At 41.6% G+C, this 22,877-nt stretch overlaps 1 protein-coding gene across 1 annotated transcript in view; it reads right to left on the reverse strand.

The window, feature by feature from the left end:
* Positions 1-22,877, reverse strand: part of DERA (deoxyribose-phosphate aldolase) — a 103,233-nt gene that overhangs the window by 75,390 nt on the left and 4,966 nt on the right. The gene's annotated exons all lie outside the window — the stretch shown is intronic.

A 22,877-nucleotide genomic window follows, 5' to 3' on the forward strand; every position in this document is an offset into this window, starting at 1 on the left:
ACCACAGCGAAGACCCAATGCAGCCAAAAATAAATAAATAATTTATTTAAAAAAAAAGAAAAAAAAAGACTGCTGTGGGAAAGGTGATTCATTAGGAAACATGTCACAATTACACAATTCTTTACAATGTGATGGAGAAAACTGCTGAATGCATACTGTACTATGTAACAACACATATCATAATAGTAATAAAGTATTTGCATCCACCTCAAAGATAAGACCACCAAGAAAACCAGTTTCTACGAAGACATTCTCTCATTTTCATTCAATTCTTCTTATCAATATTAACAGTATAGAAATTCCAAATTAGAGTCTGAGTGATTAATAATGATATTCTTGTATCACTGAAGAATGGGAGTTCCCCGGTGGCCTAGTGGTTAGGATTCCCAGCTTTCACTGCCATGGCCCAGGTTCAATCCCTGGTCAAGGAACTGAGATCCCACAAGCTGGGCAGTGGGGCCAAAAAAAAAGAATTTTTAAAAATTAAATAAATAAATATCACTGAAGAAGGAACAAAGTTTGAGCGTTTTTCTGGTTAAATTATTTTGTTAGTCAAAATCTTGTAACAAAACAGATTTTTAATGTTTCAATCCATCTGCTCCTTGAAGACACTGTATGCTTTCCAGCTCGTCTGCTGACCCAGCTTCACAGAGGAAATGGGAGTCTACGGTCAGGGACATGAAATCTGCCGCTTCTCCACCCAAAGACTGATTTGCGTCTAGGTAGAGCCCTAGAGAGTCAGACCAGACAGACACGCTAGACTCTTCCCAATTTATCTAAGACCTGTAACAACCCCTCTCTACCCAAAGGCTGGAGAGGTCTTTTTTTTTTTAACTACTAATAATGGTGATTAGGTTCCTGGTAAAGATTGTTTCCCTGCCAACAGTGAAAATTACTGAAGGAGTGGCGTGAAATACAAGGCTGGCCGCCAAGCCACTGCTGACAGTGGCCAGAAGAGGGAAGCCTAGGCAGTAGGGCAAGGCTTTGAGGGGTGGTCCTTAATCAGTCACATGACACCTCCTAGAAGCTCCCCTCCCCACCCCCAGGCCCTGCTGCGGGAGGGAGGTCTCAGGCCACCCCCGGACTCTTCACCATCGGGCTCCATCCTCTCTCACGTGCCATTTTCTCCCTCTCCACCCACCCCAACCCTGAGGCACAGCCTTCCTGAACTCCTGGGAGTTCACTGACACGTCACATCGTGCTGTCTCTGGACCTGTGTGTGCTGTTTGCTCCCGCCGCCTGGAATGCCCTCCGTGATCCTGACAGTTCCTTTGCCACCTTCGCTGTGAACCTTCCCTGAACTACACAGGTTGAGCTATTCCTTTGCTTCTTTGTGCTTCCATGCTTTCAATACTTACAGTCCATCTTTAGTGCATTCTGAATAGCACTGATTTGTCCAGATGTTCGTATTCCCAACAGATTTTTTTTTTTTTTTTGCGGTACGCGGGCCTCTCACTGCTGTGGCCTCTCCCGTTGTGGAACACAGGCTCCGGACGCGCAGGCTCAGTTGCTCATGGCTCACACGCCCAGCCGCTCCGCGGACTCTCAACCACTGCGCCACCAGGGAAGCCCCCCAACAGACTTTTTAAACTCCAAGCAAGGTACCTGACACGCGGGTGGCATTCAAGAAATAAACTAAGGGTTCCCAAAGACCAGAAATGATCTGGGCGATGTCTTTCCAAATTGCTTCTTCTTATTCTTGTTTTTTTTTTACTGCTTACTTTGCCCCCCCAGCCTGATTGAGGTATAGCTGACAAATAAAAATAGTATATATCTAAGGTGTATGTCCTGATAAATGTACACACGGTGAAATAATCACCACAGTCAAGCTAATTAACATTATCTATTGCTTCACACATTTACTGTATCCTTTTTTCTTTTTGTTTTTTATGTACGCTGAGAACATTTAAGATCTACTCTCTTAGCAGATTTAAGGTATACAACAGAGCACTGTTAACTATAGTCACATTGCTATACAAAAGATCTCCAGGAATTCCTCATCTTGTATAATGAAACTCTGTACCCCAACTGCTTCTGATTAAAGGCTTTTGGATCTCCACAAGAGAAGGTGGGACTGAGACAGGAATGGAATACCTGAGGACATTCCCCTTAAAAACTAATTTTTAGTACAACTCCTCACCAAAGGTTAGAACCCACGAGGCTTGCCCTCACATGTTTCAGACACCACTTGACAGAGAGGTCCCTGCAAACCATCTCTGGGAGAATGTGACAGGATTACTTCTCCCACAGTATCACTGGTAAAAATATCTTTAGTGGTCACAAAATCATCCAGCCCCATAGTTAATCCAGCCACAGAATTTGCCTCTGTGATCTCCCATGGTAATGAATTATATAAGGGACTATCCCATTTTATTAGCACTGAATTTGCTACTCCTTAATTTCATCAAATAACCCTTGTTCTCCTATTATGGGGTCTGGGGAAAAGAAAGAACTGACTGGCCTTTGTTATGTCCTTCACCATTTTTAATATTTTATTCGAGTACCCTTTAGCGTCTTTTTTTCCAGGAGAAGTGATTCTAAGGCACACAATCTCATCAGGATCATAGAAGCATCTCTTATGGGGCCAGGAGGGGTTTCAAGTACACGGGCCTTTGGGGAGAAAAGACGTGAAGCCACAATTGGAAGGTGATGATACTCCTTTCTGAAAACTCTCCCAAGAAGAAAATCCCAGTGTTCCTCTTAGTATGCCATTTTGGTGGCTTTCAGGCCCTTCTTTCAGTTATAAATTTGTTCTCAAATACTCCTCTCACAATTTTTTATTATTTTTTTTTCCTATTTAAGTCTCAGTGGGGACAGAGATCATTTTCCCTGCAAACCTACTTCGTAGCCTTTCCATCACTTCTATTTGTCTTCAGGGACATTCCTGTACTTCTGTACAATATTCCTAAAATGTGTAACACCAATGACAACTCCATGATAGGAGGTTTATGTTGTACTTTGATTTCACCTTTGTTCTCAATGGAGAAAAATCAATTGTGATAATTCATCAAGACTTGCCCAAATTTGGAAACGAAAAATTAAACCTCCCATGTTTTTACTTCTCATTCTTTCTGGGTTTTTACATTTAATTGTACCACCCAAATTTGTTCCTTAGTGTTGTCTCCAGTCATTTCTTCATATGCAGTTGTGCAGTACATTTTTTTAATTAAGTTCTATTGGAGTATGGTTGCTTTACAAGGCTGTGTTAGCCTCTACCGCACAACACAATGAATCAGCCAAAAACATACAGATATCGACCTACCTTTTGGACTTCCCTCCCATTTAGATTACCACAGTGCATAAGGTAGAGTTCCCTGTGCTATACAGTATGTTCCCATCAGTTGTCTATTTTATACATAGTATCAATAATGTATATGTGTCAATCCCGGTCTCCCAATTCCTCCCACCCCACCCCTTTCTTGTGCAGTACATTTTTAATCCCAGAGTCTATTACTGAGAACCCCTTCCTATTGTAGGCACCCAGATGTCTATTATTTCTGTGTTGTTTATTTTCAATTCTAATTTGCAACTTCCCAGGAATCAGTTACAAGTGCCTAGCACAGAAATAGGTGCTCAATAAACCCCATGCATCACAGGAAATTTATTTTTTACCACAGACGCTGAAACTGGTGAAGTATCAACTTCATCATGTCTAGTCTTTCAACCTTAGCCTTGGTTAACTTTGTTAAAAAAGAAAAAAAAAAAAAAAAGGAACCCTGAAGGTCAGTATATGCCAGATCCAGCCAAGCTAAGAAGATACGCAATTTACATAAGTGAGGAGACTCAGCCTTGCCCAGGTCCTAAGCCATAAAGATACAAGATAAAGACTGTGCTGGGAGCCTCATCTTTTCCAGCAGGTGGGGTCTGGAATGAGTCTTCTTCCCAAGGTCTAGTCTAGCATCCAATAAACCCTGGGTGAGCCCTCCAGGGCATCCATGTCCCCACTGGGCATTAGCCAACTCTTCTAACGTTCTACTGTGTAAGCGCAGTCCTTAGAATCCAGATGGACAGTCCAGAAACTAAAACAGCAGCAACCTAGCAGCTTATACTGCCACAGCCCACAAAGCCTTGCTACTATGGTATCTCCCCACAGCAACTCTGCTCCTAAATCTCTAAGTCCCAACCCACATACATTCACCAACCAGACCATTCTTAAGGTTACCGATCCAAGCCCAGGTGAGTGATGAGTTTACTACACCCTCTGAAATACTTCAGTTAGACTGCTGGCACCAAGTTGAAGGCCAACTTGATCTGCCAATTGGTTTCCTCTGCACCGGTCTTGTCTATTCTCTGCTTACACTCCTCTTCCATCAGGCGGTCTTGCATCCCCAGCTACATGGGTTATACACTCTTTCAGAATACATCATCACAGAGGAAGATAGTTCGGGTTCATGTGACAAGGTGTGTGCGTTCCTGCACCTGGCTTCGCACAGCAGTGTCACATCAGGATTTTAAAGCTTCCTCACTTTCTTTTTATCCTTCATCCCTCCTTGAGACATCAGCCATTTCTCAACTATTGCTGCTCTTTAGTAATCAGCTGCTATTTCCGTCAATTATACTCCTTGATTTGTTAGCTATTGTCAGCAGGTTACTCTGGACACTGAAAGGAGAACCCAATCGTTTATTGTGGCACCTAAAATACTGTTTGGTCCAGTCCTCAGTTGGCTATTTCAGCTCCACTTGTTCCCAGGATGCCCATAATCACTTGGTTATCAGCCTCAAAAGCTTAGCAGCAGTTGGTGGCTGCAGTTACGTAGCTAGATGAACATAAATCCTTGGTGGAACGAAGTGCCCCCATGCAAGTCCTACGGCCTCTCCACTTAGCGTTTCCTCAGTACAGGCACTGTGCTAAACAGTGTGAGGAATGCAATGGCAGTAAATAGGTTGTTCCTCTCCTGAAAAAGCTTGGGGAGGAAAGGAAGTGAATAATACAAAATGTAAGCCCACACATGAGAGCAAAAAGCAATGCTTTCAACCAGCGGTTCCCAACTGATCCCACAGGTTCCATCAGTTAGGAATCTTTCAGTTGAAAAATGATGAAAACTGGGCTTCCCTGGTGGCGCAGTGGTTGAGAGTCTGCCTGCCGATGCAGGGGACGCGGGTTCGTGCCCCGGTCTGGGAATATCCCACATGCCGCAGAGCAACTAAGCCCGTGCGCCACAACTACCGAGCTTGCACTCTAGAGCCTGCGAGCCACAACTACTGAAGCCCACGCGCCTAGAGCCCGTGCTCCACAACAAGAGAAGCCACCGCAATGAGAAGCCCGGGCACCGCGAGAAAGGGTAGCCCCCGCTCGCCGCAACCAGAGAAAGCCTGGTGCAGCAACAAAGACCGAACGTAGTCAAAAATAAAAATAAATAAATAATAAATAAATTTTTAAAAAATTTGGTTATTGTCACAATGGTATTACGGTATTGCAAGAAAATACCTTTATTTCTTAAAGATGCAAAAACTATAAGTGAAACGTCACAATGTCTGTACTTTTAATTTAAAATGTTTCAGGAAAAAAACTGCCAAAGTACACAGCAAATTATTAGCAGCTCTTAAGTCTAGGTGATTGGTATATATGGGTGTTCTTTATATTAGACCTTCTGCTTTTTTGAATGTTTGAAATCTTAAAAAAAAAAAAAAAGAAAGAAACTATATACAAAAACAAGCTAAAGGGCTTCCCTGGTGGCGCAGTGATTGAGAGTCCGCCTGCCGATGCAGGGGACACGGGTTCGTGCCCCGGTCCGGGAAGATCCCACATGCTGCGGAGTGGCTGGGCCCGTGAGCCATGGCCACTGAGCCTGCGCATCCGGAGCCTGTGCTCCGCAACGGGAGAGGCCACAACAGTGAGAGGCCCGCGTACTGCAAAAAAAAAAAAAAAAAAAAAAAGCTAAATAAATAACACAATGAATAAGGGAAACCAATGTAGTCAGCCTCCAAAATCACCCTCTGTGATTCTTATCTCCCAGTATTCACGCTCCTTCCACAATGAATAGGACTGACCTCTGCGACCAATAAGATATTGTAGAAATATCAGTGTGTGACTTCCAACAATTGGTAATAAAACACATTGAGGCTTTTGCCTTACTATCTAGGATCTAGGAGAAGTCAGAGGCCATGTCATAAGGACACTCGAGCAGCCCTAAGGAGAGGTCCACATGGCCAAGAACTGAGGGCTCTCACCAGTTGCCAACACTAACTGCAAATACTGGAGGGAGACGCTTTGGAAGTGGATCCCCAGGTCCAGTCAAACCTGCAGGTGACTGCAGCCTCCTGAGAGACCCCACGCCAGAACCACACAGCTAAACCACTCCCAAATTTCTGACCCACAGAAACTGTGTGACATGATAAATGTTTATTGTTGTTTTAGGTCATTAAGTTTTGCAGTAATTTACTTTATAGCGATAAATAACATACAGAAACTAATATGAAAAGCTTGTAATAGCAAACTGCTTCACAAGTACAAAATGGCAGACTAAGAACTATTTTTCTCCTTCTCAAACTTTAAAATGTAAATATTTGACATTCCACTAACACAAATATGTAAATCAAATTACACTGAAACTCACTTATATAGGTATGTAAAAACTAAACAATACATTTATGATTAGAACACTTTACTGTATACATTATGCCCTGCTAGCTCTGCATGCCTGTGCCCTCCCTCTACCCTGATTCATATGTCGAAACCTAATTCCCCAAGTAATTGTATTTGGAGGTTGGGGCCCCTAGGAGATTAACAGGTCATGACGATGGAGCCCTCATGAATGGAATTACTGCCCTTATAAAAAAGGCCCCAGAGAGATCCCCTGCCCCTTTCCCTTGTCAGGTTACAGTGAAAACACAGCCACCAACGAGGAAGCTGGTCCTCATCAAACATCGCATCTGCCGGCACCTTGATCTTGGACTTCCCAGCCTCCAGAACTGTGAGAAATAAATTCCTGTTTCTTATAAGCTGCACATTCTATGATATTTCTGCTACAGCAGCCTGAATAGACTAAGACATACCTCAATTAAATGTTTTTAAAAATGACAGTGAAACTCTGTAGGTTAAAATAGCATAGCAATGGGTGCCCAGGTTTTTAACTTCACCTCAATTTATTTACAAAGCTAACATACTTTTCACTTTTCAAAATTACCTTTAACTTGATGTCCATCAGTTATTTTTCTAAGCTCTCCTGCCAAGAGTTCTGTTAGCACTGAAAATATTATTTGCCATTATAAAACTGGTGTCAACCAATGACTGACCTCCCTGGGGAACAAACAGCAGCTATTTCCCTTGTACTCTTTTCTGCTATTGTTTAAACATGTTGAAATCTATGAAAAAGCAGTACTTTTTACTCTGTTGGCATTTTTCTTAAACTCTTAGGGGAAGCATTATCAAAAGGTTTTTCAGAAACTAAGTATTTCTCCAGGTTTCCAGTAGGAAGCATTTCCTTAACTAGTTCAAAGAACTGTTAACCTGCCAGGTTGGGACTGTATAGTTTTTCTCAGCAGTCCACTTATCAAAGCTGTTTGAGAAATGTACTCTTGGCTTGAACCAAAAAGTAAAAGACAGAGGCGGTTAAAATATTCAATAGTTCCCACCCATTTTGTTTTTAATTTACTAGAGTTCCAAGTGAATTTACTGTAAAACTTTTAACAGCATAGTGGTAACATGACTGAACCCACAGGCCATCTACTGAGGCCCTATACTAGGCTGCCACGTTAGGAGCTTCAGAGGAGCATGACGGGCACCAGCTCTGGATACACAGCACTGCCCTGGAAGAAAGGAATTCCAGATTCTGGTTCTGTGCTATGGGCACTATTGGATTTGGAGTTGGAAAACCACAGACAACTGTTTATGGAGCACTGACTGTGCTAGGCACTTGTACAATGTTTTTATAGTACAGCTGGTGTGATGATATAGGTCTTCGCTGATTAACTTACCCACCAGGTTAGAAAGCCATCACTGACAAGGAGGAAAGAGCCAGCCAGCTTGGTGTGCCAGTCACCATTCAATGGATCTGAGCAGGAGTGGGAAACAGAGGACATGACACTACAGAAAAGGGCGGGACACTGGGTTCTGGCTCCAACTCCGTCACTATACTCCGTCACTCTGAGAAGGCTAGGCCGGCCAGGGAAGCTTTCAACAATCCTACTTGCCCTGATAGATGAGCAGAAATTAACTGCAAGTCAAGGAGAGGGAAGACATTTCAAATGGGTATAATAGGAATAAAGACCAATATAGGAATGGTGATGGTCTGTTCACAGAACAATAACAATGACCAAAGTTGTGTTTGGGAGTAAAGATATGGTGGCATAAGGTGGCATAAGGTGGTAGCAGGTCACAGAGAATCTTGAAATTTAGACAGAGGACCCCACATGTGAGATTCTGGAGAACCCCTGTTAATTGATTTGATCAGCTGGTATGTAAGACAGAATGGAAAGGGGGGAAAACTACAGCCCAGTTTCTGCCAATTCTGTATAACGAACATTTACTTCTTTCAAAACCTGGGAGGAAAAAAATAAGTTAGTTTAAAACAGTTGAAAGAAATAGTTAAAAGGAAAAAAAACAACAGGGCCAAATGGGTAGGCTCTTTTGCCTTTGGTATCAAATTACAATGTCAAATACAGATGTAAATAAAATGGGGATATTCTGAAGAGATACTCAGAACAAGGATAACTTAGAACACATATGTATTCTCTAAAGCAGACTGAGAACACTTGAAAACAGATCAACGGGAAAATAAATAGGAATCTGAATTCAAGTCAGCTATAAACAGATTTAGTAAGTCTTATCACACCAGGTGCCAAAATTAGTTAGATAACTTGCAACCAAGAGGTGTGAAAATAAGAGTAGAAATAAGGACCTTAAGCCTTATTCTGCCTTTTTAACGAGTAAACAAGGGGCACGGTGCTATGGAAGTTTAAGAGAAAGTGAGGGTTTGCTGGTGGGGGAACTAAAAAAAAAGTCACATTGGAAGAACTACACCAACGGCTATGAAGAGGTAGCGATGGAGGTGGCGGGTAGCTGAGAAGGCAAAGAGCAGAATCTGAAGCAAGACCCTAAGGTGGAAGAACTCAAATTTAGTTCAGGAAAAATCAAACTTTTCTTTCTTTTCTGAAGAATCAAGTACATATCAGAGAGAAACAGAAACAAAGCCTGAAAGATGAAGATTGGTAGACTGAGACAATTATATCTAACTCAACAGAAAAACGGGAGACATTTCAAAGTTTTAAACCTGGGAAGTGTCATTATAATCTGCCCTAGGATTCTAAAGGCAAATTCAAAAGTTCTTGCAAACCATTAGTTTGCCATCTGAATAGTTAGGTACAAGTAATAGCTAATCTAAATTTCACCATCTACTTAAAACTACTCTAATTGGTCATATTACCACTAAAAAAAACAAACAAACCTCAAGTGACATCTAGAAGACAAAGTCAACAAGCAACTTAAGACAAATGAACAAGAAAACTTAGGACTAATGTAAACATTCAACTCTTCACAAAGTCCAACTTCTCACACCCGATGTGGTAAGTTTAAATCCTGACTCCTAAGCAAGAATTTCATTTAGAACCTCACTGCCTTTATTTACATATCTGAAAAAGACACGGTATTCATCAGTTAATATAACGAACCACCAAAAGAGGGATTCCCTTCAATCTACAAATCACCTTTGGTATTACATCCCTGGTGCTATTTTTCTGATTATATAGACGGTTGTTAACAAATTGACAACTTACTTGCTCCCCTTTCCCAAGTAATACTGATATATCTACTCAAATTTATAAGCCCTCTGCCTAGAATACTACTCCCTCATTCTCACCTGGCAAGCTCCTTTCTTATCCTTCAGATATCAGTTTAATCATTCTCTATGAAGCTTCCCCTGACACCCCATATACATTAGGTGCCCCTAACAACGTGCTCTCTCAACACCCTGTACTACTTCTGCTGTCAAGATTATCATAGAGAAAACAGAAGGAACAGTGACAGTTGAAATCCAGAGCTACCACCAGCTCCCTTCCCTTCCTCTACCCTCAGAACACGAGCAGTCTAGCCTCTGTTCCCCCAGGCAAAAGACTGGAGGATTCAACTCCGCAGAAATGGACCAGGCCAAGAAGAAAGACCCAAAGTTAATGAACAGCTGGGAGTCTTTCCATGAAATGTCCCAGCAGGATCATCCTATAGTTGATAAGCCCCACTCATGCCCAAAAAGCATCTAATGAGCTTTTTACTGATACAAAAATCAGAGGAATTTTCCAAGGACAACACTCATTTCTCACATCAATTATAAGTAGTGGGGTGGGGAGGCCCCCAAGACCACCGTCGGGTTTGATAATTTACCAAAAGGACTTCTAGAACTCACTGAAAGCTAAAAAGCTGTCAATATCATACTCACAGTTACGGTTTATCACAGCAAAAGAATATGGATTAAAATCAGCCAAGGAAGAGACATACGAGGCAGAGTCCAGGAGAGTTCCAAACACAGAGACTCCAGCTGTCCCCTCTCAGTGGAATAATGACCAGCTTTAACTCCTCTTGGCAGCAATGCATGGTAATATGCAGAGTACTGCCAACCAAGGAAGCTCATCTGGGCCTCGGCATCCAGAGTTTTTATGAGGGTTTGGTCACAAAGACATGGTTACCGTGCCCGGATACCCATGACCCAAAGCATTCACCATGAACCACATTGTTAGGTCATCTGGTGTGGCCCCAAACCACTCTTATCAGGCAGGACATTTCAAGGACTTCGAGATTACCTCCCAAAGCCAAAGGCAAAAACTAGAACTCTCTCTTTTTTTTTTTTTTTTTTTTTTTGCGGTACGCGGGCCTCTCACTGATGTGGCCTCTCCCGTTGCGGAGCACAGGCTCCGGACGCACAGGCTCAGCAGCCATGGCTCACGGGCCCAGCCGCTCCACGGCATGTGGGATCCTCCCGGACCGGGGCATGAACCCGCATCCACTGCATCGGCAGGCAGACTCTCAACCACTGAGCCACCAGGGAAGCCCCTAGAACTCTCTTTAGATAAGACTAAATTCTCTCTAGTAATTCTCTAAGTTCCATCCTGTTACAGGCCGACCTCAGAGATCCTGCAGGTGCAGTTCCAGACCACTGCAATAAAGTGAATATCGCGATAAAGTCATACAATTTTTTGGTTTCCCAGTGTATATAAAAGTTATGCTTATCCTGTACTGTAATCTATTAAGCGTGCAATAGCACTATTTCTAAAAAAATGTATATGCCTTAATTAAAAAATAACTTGCTAAAAAATGCTAACCATCATCTGAACCTTTAGTGAATCGTAATGTTTTTTGCTGGTGAAGGGTCCTGCCATGAAGCTGATGGCTGCTGACTGATCAGGGTCGTGGTTGCTGAAGGTTGCAGTGGCTGTGGGAATTTCTTAAAATAAGACCACAATGAAGTCTGCTGCATCAGTTGATTCTTCCTTTCACCAACGATTTCTCTGTAGCGTGCAATGCTGTTTGACAGCATTTGACCCACAGAAGAACTTCTTTCAAAATTGGACTCAATCTTCTTAAACCCTGCCACGTCTTCATCAACTAAGCTTATGTAATATTCTAGATCTTCTGTTGTCATTTCAAGACTCTTCACAGTATATTCACCAGGAGTAGGTTCCATCTCAAGAAACCACTGTCTTTGCTCATCCATAAGAAGCAACTCCTCATTCGTTCAAGTTTTATCATGAGACTGCAGCAATTCAGTCACACCTTCAGGCTCCACTTCTAGTTCTCTTGCTGTTTCCACCACATCTGCAGTTACTTCCCCCCGCTGAAGTCTTAGACCCCTCAAAGTCATCCATGGGGGTTGGAATCATCTTCTTCCAAACTCCTGTTTACGTTGTTATTTTGACCTCTTCCCATGAATCATGAATGTTCTTAGTGACATCTAGAATGGTGAATACTTTCCAGAAGGTTTTCAATTTACTTTGCCCAGATCCATCATAGGAATCACATGGCAGCCTCACAAAATGTGTTTCTTGAATAATAAGAATTGAAAATCAAAATTACTCCTTAATCCATGTGCTGCAGGATGGATGTTGTTGTCAGCAGGCATGAAAACAACATTAATCTCATTGTACGCCTCCATCAGAGCCCTTGGGTGACCAGGTGCGTTGTCAATGAGCAGTAATATTTTGAAAGGAATATTTTCTTCTTCTGAGCAGTAGGTCTCACTGTGGATTTAAAATAGTCAGTAAACCGTACTATAAACAGATGTGCTGTCATCCAGGCTTTGTTGTTTCATTTATAGAGCGCAGGCAGAGTAGATTTTGCATAATTCTCAGGATTTCAGAATGGTAAATAGCACTGGCTTCAAACTAAAGTCACCAGCTGCATTAGCTCCTAACAAGACAGTTAATTAGCCTGCCCTTTGAAGCTTTGAAGCCAGGCACTGACTTTTCCTCTCTAGTTATGAAAGTCCTACACGGCATCTTCTTCCAAAATAGAGCTATTTCATCTACACTGAAAATCTGTTGTTTAGTGTAGCCACCTGCATTATTTGAACTAGACCTTCTGGATAACTTGCTGCAGCTTCTACATCAGCACTTGCTGCTTCACCTTGCACTTTGATGTTTTGGAGATGGATTCTTTCCTTAAACCTCATGAACCAACCTTTGCTAGCTTCAAACTTCTCTTCTGCAGCTTCCTCACCTCTCTCAGCCTTCACAGAATTGAAGAGAGCTAGGGCCTAGTTCTGGATTAGAATTTCACTTAAGGCAATGCTGTGACTGGTTTGATCTTCTATCCAGACCACTACAATCTTCTCCATATCAGCAAAAGGCTGCTTCGCTGTCTTATCATTTGTGTATTCACTGGAGTAGCACTTTTAAGTTCCTTCAAGAACTTTTCTTTGGCATTCACAACTTGATTGTTTGGTGCAAGAGGCCTATCAGCATTCCTCTCTCACTAAGCTTAATCATTTCTAGCTTTTGATTTAAAATGAGAGATGCGCGACTCTTCCTTTCACTTGAACACTTACAGGCCATTGTAGAGTTATTAACTGGCCTGATTTCAATACTGTTGAGCCACAGGGAATAGGAAGGCCTGAGGAGAGGGAGAGAGATGGGGGAACGGCAGGCCGGTAGAGCAGTCAGAACACACACAACGATTATTGATTAAGTTTGCCATCTTATATGAGTGTGGTTCGTGGCGCCCCAAAACAATTACAACAGTAACATCAAAGATCCCAAGTCACAGATTACCATAACAAATATAATAACAATGAAAAAGTTTGAAATACTGCAAGGGTTACCAAAACGTGACAGAGAGACAAGAAATGAGCAAATGCTGTTGGAAAATGGTGGGGATAGACTTGCTCGACGCAGGGTTGCCACAAACCTTCAATTTGTAAAAAGCACAACTTCTGCCAAGTACACTAAAGTGCAATAAAACAAGGCATTCCTGTATTTCATTTTCCCTCTATTTCAGAAATGTCATTAGAAAGTATACCATTATACTCCTAAAAGGCGCAACATCTCCCTTCTATAGACCACCAGAACTTACATTCTGGACTCAGACTTAACATATGGACTTATAATATAACTGACATTTCACCATATCCCAGACGCTTTGCTTTGTAAGGATAGCAGAAAAAAATCTAAGAAGCAAGAAGACAAAAAGTCCTTTACATTTTCTTTTACACTCTACCTAGCCTATTTTTTGCCCTTATAAAACAGATTCACTCTATCAGCCTAAATCAAGCATTGGTTCTTCAGTCTCTATACCTGTTACTTTTCCATGCAAAGCAAGTTAAGAACCTTCATGGGCTCATATATGCTTGTCGAATTTGGAAACCGCATGTTTTTTCAGACAAATTAACATCTTAAATAAATGTGTTAATAGTTTCCCATAATACAAGACACTTCATTGCCAAGATCTTGGTTTTACCACTCTACTGTACACTCTCGTAAAGACACATCATAAAACTTACTAAACCACATTTGGATTTCCAAATACTTAGCCTTTCAATTCAATATACTCTGAGAAAACTTCTAAACAGTTTCTCCAAGCCCCTAAGTGTGCCTAATGTTCAGAAGCAATCGTTAGACCTCAGAGAAATTCATCAAGCAGCTGGAAAACTTTGGCCCCCTATTGGTAAAGATCCATCTCTCAGTCCTTGGAGAAGATCTGATTAATTACTCTAGGAGCTAAGAGCCTCAGAGAAAACCTATTTAACTCTTTCCTCTCGATGACAGACTTGATTACAGACTTTCCTAAATTAAAATCTGAAAGCATCCCAAAACGCTCTGGGCATTTTTTTTAATAGAAAACATTATTCATAAAGCTGCTACCCATGCTGGACGTCATGCTAGTCACACAAGCTAGAGTCTGCAAGTATCCTTACATGCTAGAACAGACCTGCACACGACTAATCCTATCAAAATATCATAAGCATAATTTAAAGGCTACATGATAGAACTAAAAATAATAATAAAAACTACTTCATTTAAATTTAAATAAGTATGTTAATCTCCCCCCAAAAAAGAAAGAATAAATATGTTAATGGAAGTTTATGAGTTCATATTATTCCTGACACTTCACCTTTTAGGCAAATACTTTTTAAATGACCTCTGGAGAATCACTACAATTTTGCTATTAAAATTTGTTTATTTCGATTTTGAAACCAATGTCCACTTTTACCAAAAAATATCGCCATTCTCAAGTAATAGTGTATGAACACTTGTCTGTGATTAGTTACCTAAAATAGTCATAGGATGGCACCAATGAGACTTATCCAATAAACACTACAGTCTGGCTATTTATCAGTTTTCAAAAACGCTGATCACCAAAATAAATAAATAAATAAATAAAAATTTAAAAAATAAAAGAACTTAGGATGGATAAATTCCCATTGGGGGGAAAAGCCCCTAATGATAACTACCTTTAAAGTTTCCATATGAAGGGAAGCAAATCACTATAAAGGTAGTACTGAGTACAAACTTCAACCCCATTACACTCTAGCATACACTGGCATTCTGACATTCTGGCATTCTGGCATTATATTCCAGTTGGCAAATATCCTTGTTCACAATCAGTTATTCTTCGGCGCTGAGGTCAGAACTTTCCAACATTCCTATTATATCCTGTGTAAAGAGAAGGGTAAGTAATCCTTATTGTAGCTCACAACGTTCCAGGCACCATGCCTGCTGCTCTACATGTAATGCCTCATTTAATCTTCACCCTGTGGCCTAGCTTTTATTCACCATGTTTTTTTAGGTGTGAAAACTCAAACATCATGGGTAGAAGAATCAGGATTTGAATCCCAGGCAGTCTGACTTCAAAGGCCAATTTCCTTTCAAAAAAGTGGCTATACTGGACTTCCCTAGCAGTCCAGTGGTTAGGACTCCACACTTCCACTGCAGGGGGCCCAGGTTTGATCACTGGTTGGGGAACTAAGGTCCCACATGTCATGCGGCGCAGACAGAAAAAAATTTAAAAAATAAATAAAAAGCTATACTTCACAACATATATATTTATTTGCAGAAAGGTTTAATCTGGGTGGTCTCGAACTACATACCCAAATTCTCAAACTGGGACAAGAGATCAACCTTTGAACCCAAAGTGAACTAAGTTTTGAAAGAAAAATAAAAATTTTAAAAATAAACATTTATTGCATAGCTACTGTACGTACCATACATGCCTTCTATCACCTTCTCACTACCTTCTTATTTACAGAAAATATCAAACGCTTTCCACATCCCTGCATACCACAGTCTCCCGCTCTCCAGTAATGCCTTTATCTGTGTTTAAATACATATATTTAAACACACGCAGGAGGAGCTTGGGATGTAGGTGTACCCCTAAAACAGCAGGCATCTAACATGTGCTAAAATATGGATAAAGAAGATGTAGCACATATATATAACGGAATATTACTCGGTCATAAAAAGAAATGAAATTGAGTTATTTGTAGTGAGGTGGATGGACCTAGAGTCTGTCATACAGAGTGAAGTAAGTCAGAAAGAGAAAAACAAATACCATATGCTAACACATAGATATGGAATTTAAGAAAAAAAAAAAAGTTTCTGAAGAACCTAGGGGCAGGACAGGAATAAAGACGCAGACCTACTAGAGAATGGACTTGAGGACACGGGGAGGGGAAAGGGTAAGCTGGGACGAAGTGAGAGAGTGGCATGGGCACATATACACTACCAAATGTAAAACAGATAGCTAGCGGGAAGCAGCTGCATAGCACAGGGAGATCAGCTCAGTGCTTTGTGAACACCTAGAGGGGTGGGATTGGGAGGGTGGGAGGGAGACGCAAGAAGGAGGAGATATGGGGATGTATGTATATGTATAGCTGATTCACTTTGTTATACAGCAGAAACTAACACACCATTGTAAAGCAACTATACTCCAATAAAGATGTTAAAAAAATAAAATAAAACACCCCGATTGTAAGCAGACAGGGCTCCAGTTGACACAGCCTTCCAAAACCAACAAACCAACCCCGTCACATTATGGAGCACCGTGACTGCCAACAATGCCTGGGAACCTCTGTTCAAAACTGAATTCGAGTGGCAATCACCACGTGCTGATTCAAAACACTGCTTCCCGGGGCTTCCCTGGTGGCGCAGTGGTTGAGAGTCCGCCTGCCGATGCAGGGTACACGGGTTCGTGTCCCGCTCCGGGAAGATCCCACATGCCGCGGAGCGGCTGGGCCCGTGAGCCATGGCCACTGAGCCTGCGCGTCCGGAGCCTGTGCTCCTCAACAGGAGAGGCCGCAATGGTGAGAGGCCCGCGTCCGCAAAAAAATAATAATAAATAAATAATAACATTTGGAGATTATCTATAGATTTCCTGTCTACCTTCATTGGTTTCCAATTAAGACTGGTAATTAGCAGTTGGTCATATATGGAATGTGAGGTTATATGAAGAATAACAAACATAAGTATGAAAAATTAAAAATAAGTATATAAAGAGGCAAGGTCATTCTGAGGTTAAGAGCAGTCTCCCAAGTCACACAGACTAGGGCTGAGTCCCAGCCCACCACTGTTGCCAGCTATACGATTATAGGTAAGATGCCTTACCTCTCAAAACCCAGCCCCCTCACTTTGTAAAATCAGGATAAAAATGGTACTGACTATATAAAATTGTTGGGAGGAAGAAAGTACAGGCTAATGCATGTACTTAGCTATATGACTTTGTATATTTTAAGGACTCAATCAATATTAACTTTTATTGTAATGGTATTCATACTACCATCTTCATGAAAGCAAGAGCATCTCCCTTTCAAAATATTCTAAGCAAATCAAGTTTAACTTTGTCAGCATGATAATGATCAAGTAGTTCTGTAACAATACGGTGTTCTAGAGATAAATATAAAAGTAGTAGGGGCAAAATAGTATGACGTCAGTTTGGATTTACTTTCAAATACTATAGCAAAAAGGGGGACTAGTAAAGCAAGTGCAGCAAACTATGACTGTTGAATCTAGGGGATAGGTATATGGTTCATTACCGCAACCTCTCCATCTCTACGAATGTTTGAAAACCTTCATAATAAAAAGGTAAAAAACAGTCAATTGGTTTGTCAACAGATATTTATTAAGAACACTCCAGGAGCTCAACACAGAACTGGTGCCATGAGACAAACTAACTATTGTTTAAAAAAAAAAAATCAGGCAAGCAGTAACTGTACCTTTCTGGCATGTCACCAAGAAGCACAGGCTAAGTAAAGAGAAGGGCTCTGATCTGTGAATAGAGATCTCACAGCATCACAGATGGCGTTTATGCACCCGACTTACTGGAGAGCCTTAGCCTTTCTTAACCACAGTTCCTCATCTGAACCAGAGAACAAATAATAAATCTGAATGACTACTTTCTCATTCCTCCCAGGAGAGAACTAGTACCCTTCCAAATGCATCAGAGAAAAACTGTTTCATTGTACATGATGCCTTAGGCATTAAGGCTTAATGCCTTAGGGCATTAAGGCTTAATTCTCTTGCAGACCTCAACTGTGGAAGGCCGCTGGAACCTCCACTCAGAACCCTCTTGCTCTTAGTTTTCTCACAATTCTAGAAACCTCGCCACAACGGGAGAGGCCGCAACAGTGAGAGGCCCGCATACTGCAAAAAAAAAAATATACTCAGTGAACCAAAAAAGCAGAGCAGCCCAGGCACTTTAGAGAAAAGTGGCTCTAAAAGCCTCAGGAGTCCATTTATACCTTTTATTACTAAAAGTTAATATTTACTGAGTACTTACGATACAGAGAACTTACAAGGACTTAACATGCTTGTAATGACGATCCTCCAAGTCGCTAAAAAACAATTAAATGTTACCCAGTGCACTCTACTTCACACAGAGACTAAACCTTCAGAGTTCTGCTTCTCCACGGTGTGATAGTGGGCAAGTTTAATTTCATTCTATTTATACATTTTTTTAAAATTTCTATGACTATATACTACCTATTAGGCAAAAACATCTTTTAAAGATACTTAAGTTTAAGAAAATTTCATCCTAAATGGCATAAATTTTAAACATTTTTCATTCATACTTTGAAAGAGTAAAACCTCCACACTGATTCATTTTCCAAAGTTTTCAGATAGGTATGCCTCTTATGTAGGAGTTACCATCTTTGGTGTTAAGGAACAGGTAATCGACATGGTGAGAAGCAAAGTTACAGAGAAAAAAAAATCAAAATAATTTAAAAGACATCTACTGGGCTTCCCCGGTGGCACAGTGGTTGAGAGTCCGCCTGCCGATGCAGGGGACACGGGTTCGTGCCCCGGTCCAGGAAGATCCCACATGCTGCGGAGCGGCTGGGCCCGTGAGCCATGACCGCTGAGCCTGTGCGTCCGGAGCCTATGCTCTGCAACGGGAGAGTCCACAGCAGTGAGAGGCCCGCGTACCGCAAAAAAACAAACAAACAAACAAACAAACAAACAAACAAAAAAACAACTATGACATATAAAAGATAGGGCTTCCCTGGTGGTGCAGTGGTTGAGAGTCCGCCTGCCGATGCAGGGGACACGGGTTCGTGCCCCGGTCCGGGAAGATCCCACGTGCCACGGAGTGGCTGGGCCCGTGAGCCATGGCCGCTGAGCCTGCGCGTCCGGAGCCTGTGCTCAACGGGAGAGGCCACAACAGTGAGAGACCCGCGTACCACAAAAAAAAAAAAAAAAAAAGATATTAACGTAAAGGTAAAAGTGACAGAGAAAGGATTTCTCAAACAAGTAATCCAGTCGTCCCTCGGTATCCACAGGATTCGTCCCGGGAGTCCCACGGATACCAAAATCTACAGATGCTCAAATATCTTACAGAAAATGGCACAGTACAATCAGCCCTTTAGGGATGCGGAACCCACGGATACAAGCCAACTGGATACAGTAACGGAAGATTCCCTGAAACTCTAATTGATCTGGGTCACTCTGGCTTACTGCAGGGTTCTCAATCTGCAGGGTTCGTGAGAACCATCTGGGGAGCTTGTGAAATGTAGATTCCTGGGCTCCTCCTCTCATATGGGTAATGCAAGCTATTGTGGAGCTCAGGAATCTGCATTTTTAACAAGCATCTCAGGTGATCCTGATTCAGGGCCAGAGCCCAGCCGAGCTCCTACAAAGCTAACGGTAAATGGAGGTAACGCAAATGTATTGGAATAAATCAGCAAAGACAGAGCCTGAGTCTCAAGTCCAGCACTGCCTCTAACCAGCCCTGTGACCATAGCTTTACCTTCCTTAGGTCCCCATTTACTTGTCTGTAATACAAGGTATTATCTGTGAGACTGATACCTAAGATGCCTTCCTGCTGTGAAACTGTGACATGTTTAAAAAAAAAAAAAAAGGTAGCTTTATAAATGCGGGCACTATTTATTTCCCTAGGAAACAGTGTTTGACATATTCCTAAGTAATGTTTATACAAAGATCTCTACATCAGAGATAATAGTCTGTAGACCTTAAACATGCCAGACACCTAGTTCAATGCCAAATGTTAGACACTGAATGAAATCACACACTTACACACACACAAACACACCTCTACGCTGTGGCCATGGGGCAGGAGTTGTGTCCACTAGGTGTTCAGTTGCAAAGCTTACCTGAATCTGAATTACAAGAGCAGTTAATTTGAATATTTTTACCAGACATTAAACACCACAATCTTGACATTATTAACCACATTCCAGGAGAACCAAAGCACCACTTAAGTGGCACCTTTTTAGGAAGTAATTACCAGAGGCTGCTCTTATCTCAGACTTTGCTTTAGGGGAAGTAGGCCTGACTCTACAAACACAGAAGTTGCAGCCCGGGAGAGTCTCAACACTTACAAATCTGTATAGTTTGCTGGAGCGGAGATGAAACATTTATCCTTCTTGTGCGACCACTTCGGTTTCCAGGGAAATGACTATTCATGGCTGAGGCAGGCAGAGGAGAGGTACATCCACAGATGCACACACACCACACACCAAAGTTAACTGAAAAATTTCAAAGTGCCTTTTTATGCCTTTAACTCAAAGATGAACACATTTCAAGGTGACCCAATCCTCCAGTGACAGGCAGCGTTTTAAAGGGGCCAGCGCTCTCCACTTAAACAATTTCTAGTGACACGTCTAAATCGCATCCTCCAGGGCTCTCTCCGCTGTCTCGTTGACTAATCTTTCTTTCCCGGCAGAGGTATCCCATTTCAAATGAGCGCCTGAACTTCGTGTTCCCTCCTAACAATTAAAATCCACAGAGCTCAGATGCTTTAAAAAAAAAAATTGTTTGTTTTTTTTTTTAATTAGCAAGCACCATGGAAAACTTTTAATTATTTAATTATACAACAAACCCAAATGATTATAGTTCTTTCTGTTTACCAAAACAGTATCAGAATAATAAAACACAGACTCATCACTCATGCTTATAAGCAAATGGTAAAAGACGTCTAAGGTAAAATCAAAGTTTGAGTTCAGAAAAGGATGCCCAATTTAAAACCTAAAAGCGTAGACGATCGTCATGTTGACTCTGTGGATGAATTTCATACATAGAATACGAAGGGTTTTTTTCTTCTTTCTTCACTAAAATATCACTGTTAGCCATTACAGAATGAGATTACATCAGAAATCTGAAAATTGGGTTCCTATAGTTAATGAAACATGCCAGGCTGTTTTGGGTAAGTTCCTTTGCAGAAACTACTCCCTGTCAAAAACCTCCCCTGGACTATCTGTAAATTCCTCCATTAGTTTCCAGTCTGATTACTTCTATATGGTCACCTGTATCCTCCTGTGATGATGTACATGACAGTGTCCCTTCGTTGACTGTGAGCTTCAGGAAAGCAGAGACCAGGCTATGGTCACTCTGGTATCCCAGCCATTACCATGAGCAACAAGTAACCAGTGCCAGGAATAGCAGGAACCCTACTTTGTTTGGGTTTTTTTTTTTTAATGTGTATAAGTTTATAATATATAAGAATAAATTTTTTAAATGCATTCTGGTCCCCTCCCCTCCTAAACAACTGTCCTAACTCCCCAAGGGTGGAGGGTGGGAGTCATTTGAGCCAGGTCAGGAGGGGGACTCACTATGGCCCACAGTGGGCTATGGGAGCCCAACAAGCTAGGGGGGCACTTAAGCACGGGGGGTAGGTCAGAGTCCAATCGCAACACAGAGGGTGTCTGCACGAAGGGAAGGGGGAGCCAGACATGGAAGTCGAGACAAGCAGGAAAAGGAGGCTATCTACATGGATGGGCAGCCTGGCCCAGAGAGCCATAGACCTGCTGGGGGGTATCAATGTGGGCAGCAGCCTGATGCAAGCAGTTGGAGGCCAGGCTGGATGAAGGTACCCAGCTCAGAGTGTCAGACCCTGAGTAAGTCCAGAAGAATGTCTACTGGCCGTGGAGTATGTACAGCCCAGCATGTGAAGGGTTTCAAATATGCAAAGAGAGAAAAATGGAACAAATCCGTGGTATTGTACTGGAATTGGAGGACTCAGTCTGAACTCCTGGTTTTCACTATATAGAGAGATATAGATAGATGGTAAGTAGACAGTTACAAAAGTAAACATGTGTGCGTGTGTGTGTGTACACATTCTCTAGCTCTACCAAGTAAGGGGATTCAGAGCAGAGACATTCCAGTCACCATGCACATACCTACCGCCCAGATCATGGCATCTAAATACCATTATACACTGAAAGAAACATTCCTTGGAGAAAGAGCTGACTCTAGTGCTGGGGCAGGGAAAGTATAAGATGAGCCTGGGACACCTTGTTAAGCCAAAAAAGAATGAAGTACTTCAAAAATAATGGTACACGTCAGACAGCGAGAGAAGCTAGGCTGAAGGGGCTCCCCTTAGCAAAATCTAAACAATTTGAATATTAAATAATAATAGTAACAATAACAACCCATTTGGAAAAAATAGGAAACCTCAAATATATACTAATATAAACAAACATAAATAAATTGAAAATCTGCAGAGAAACAGGGTACTTAAATAGTTTCAAAGCGCCACCACACAAAATACATATGAATTACAAAGGTTAAAAAGTAACTTTACAGTGGTGAAGCCTAGGAGACAGCACCTTAATCGAATAATCAAAATGAACACCATCAATAATGAGACAAATCAATACCATGTGCTACCTAACAGGATGCAATGAGAAGAACACAGCAGCATTTCTGTGAAATTCCTGCCAGAGATGCATAATCTGAATCTAACCACGAAAAAAACACTGCAGACAGAAACGGAGGAACATCCTATAAAATAACTGGCCCGTATGCTGCAAAAGTCAGTGAAACACTGAGCAATCATTTCAGCCTGAAGACTAAAAAGACACGACAATTAAAGGCAACATATGATTGTGAAACGGATCTTTTTGAAATAAAAAACTGTTTGGACAACTGGCCAAACGTGAATGAAGTTGGTGGATTGGATGGTAGTAATGTATCCATGTTAAAGGTCTCACTTTGAGGACTGCAGG

The sequence above is a fragment of the Mesoplodon mirus genome (genome assembly GCF_964341445.2).
Source record: "Mesoplodon mirus genome assembly, chromosome: 11".
Lineage (NCBI taxonomy): Eukaryota > Metazoa > Chordata > Mammalia > Artiodactyla > Ziphiidae > Mesoplodon > Mesoplodon mirus.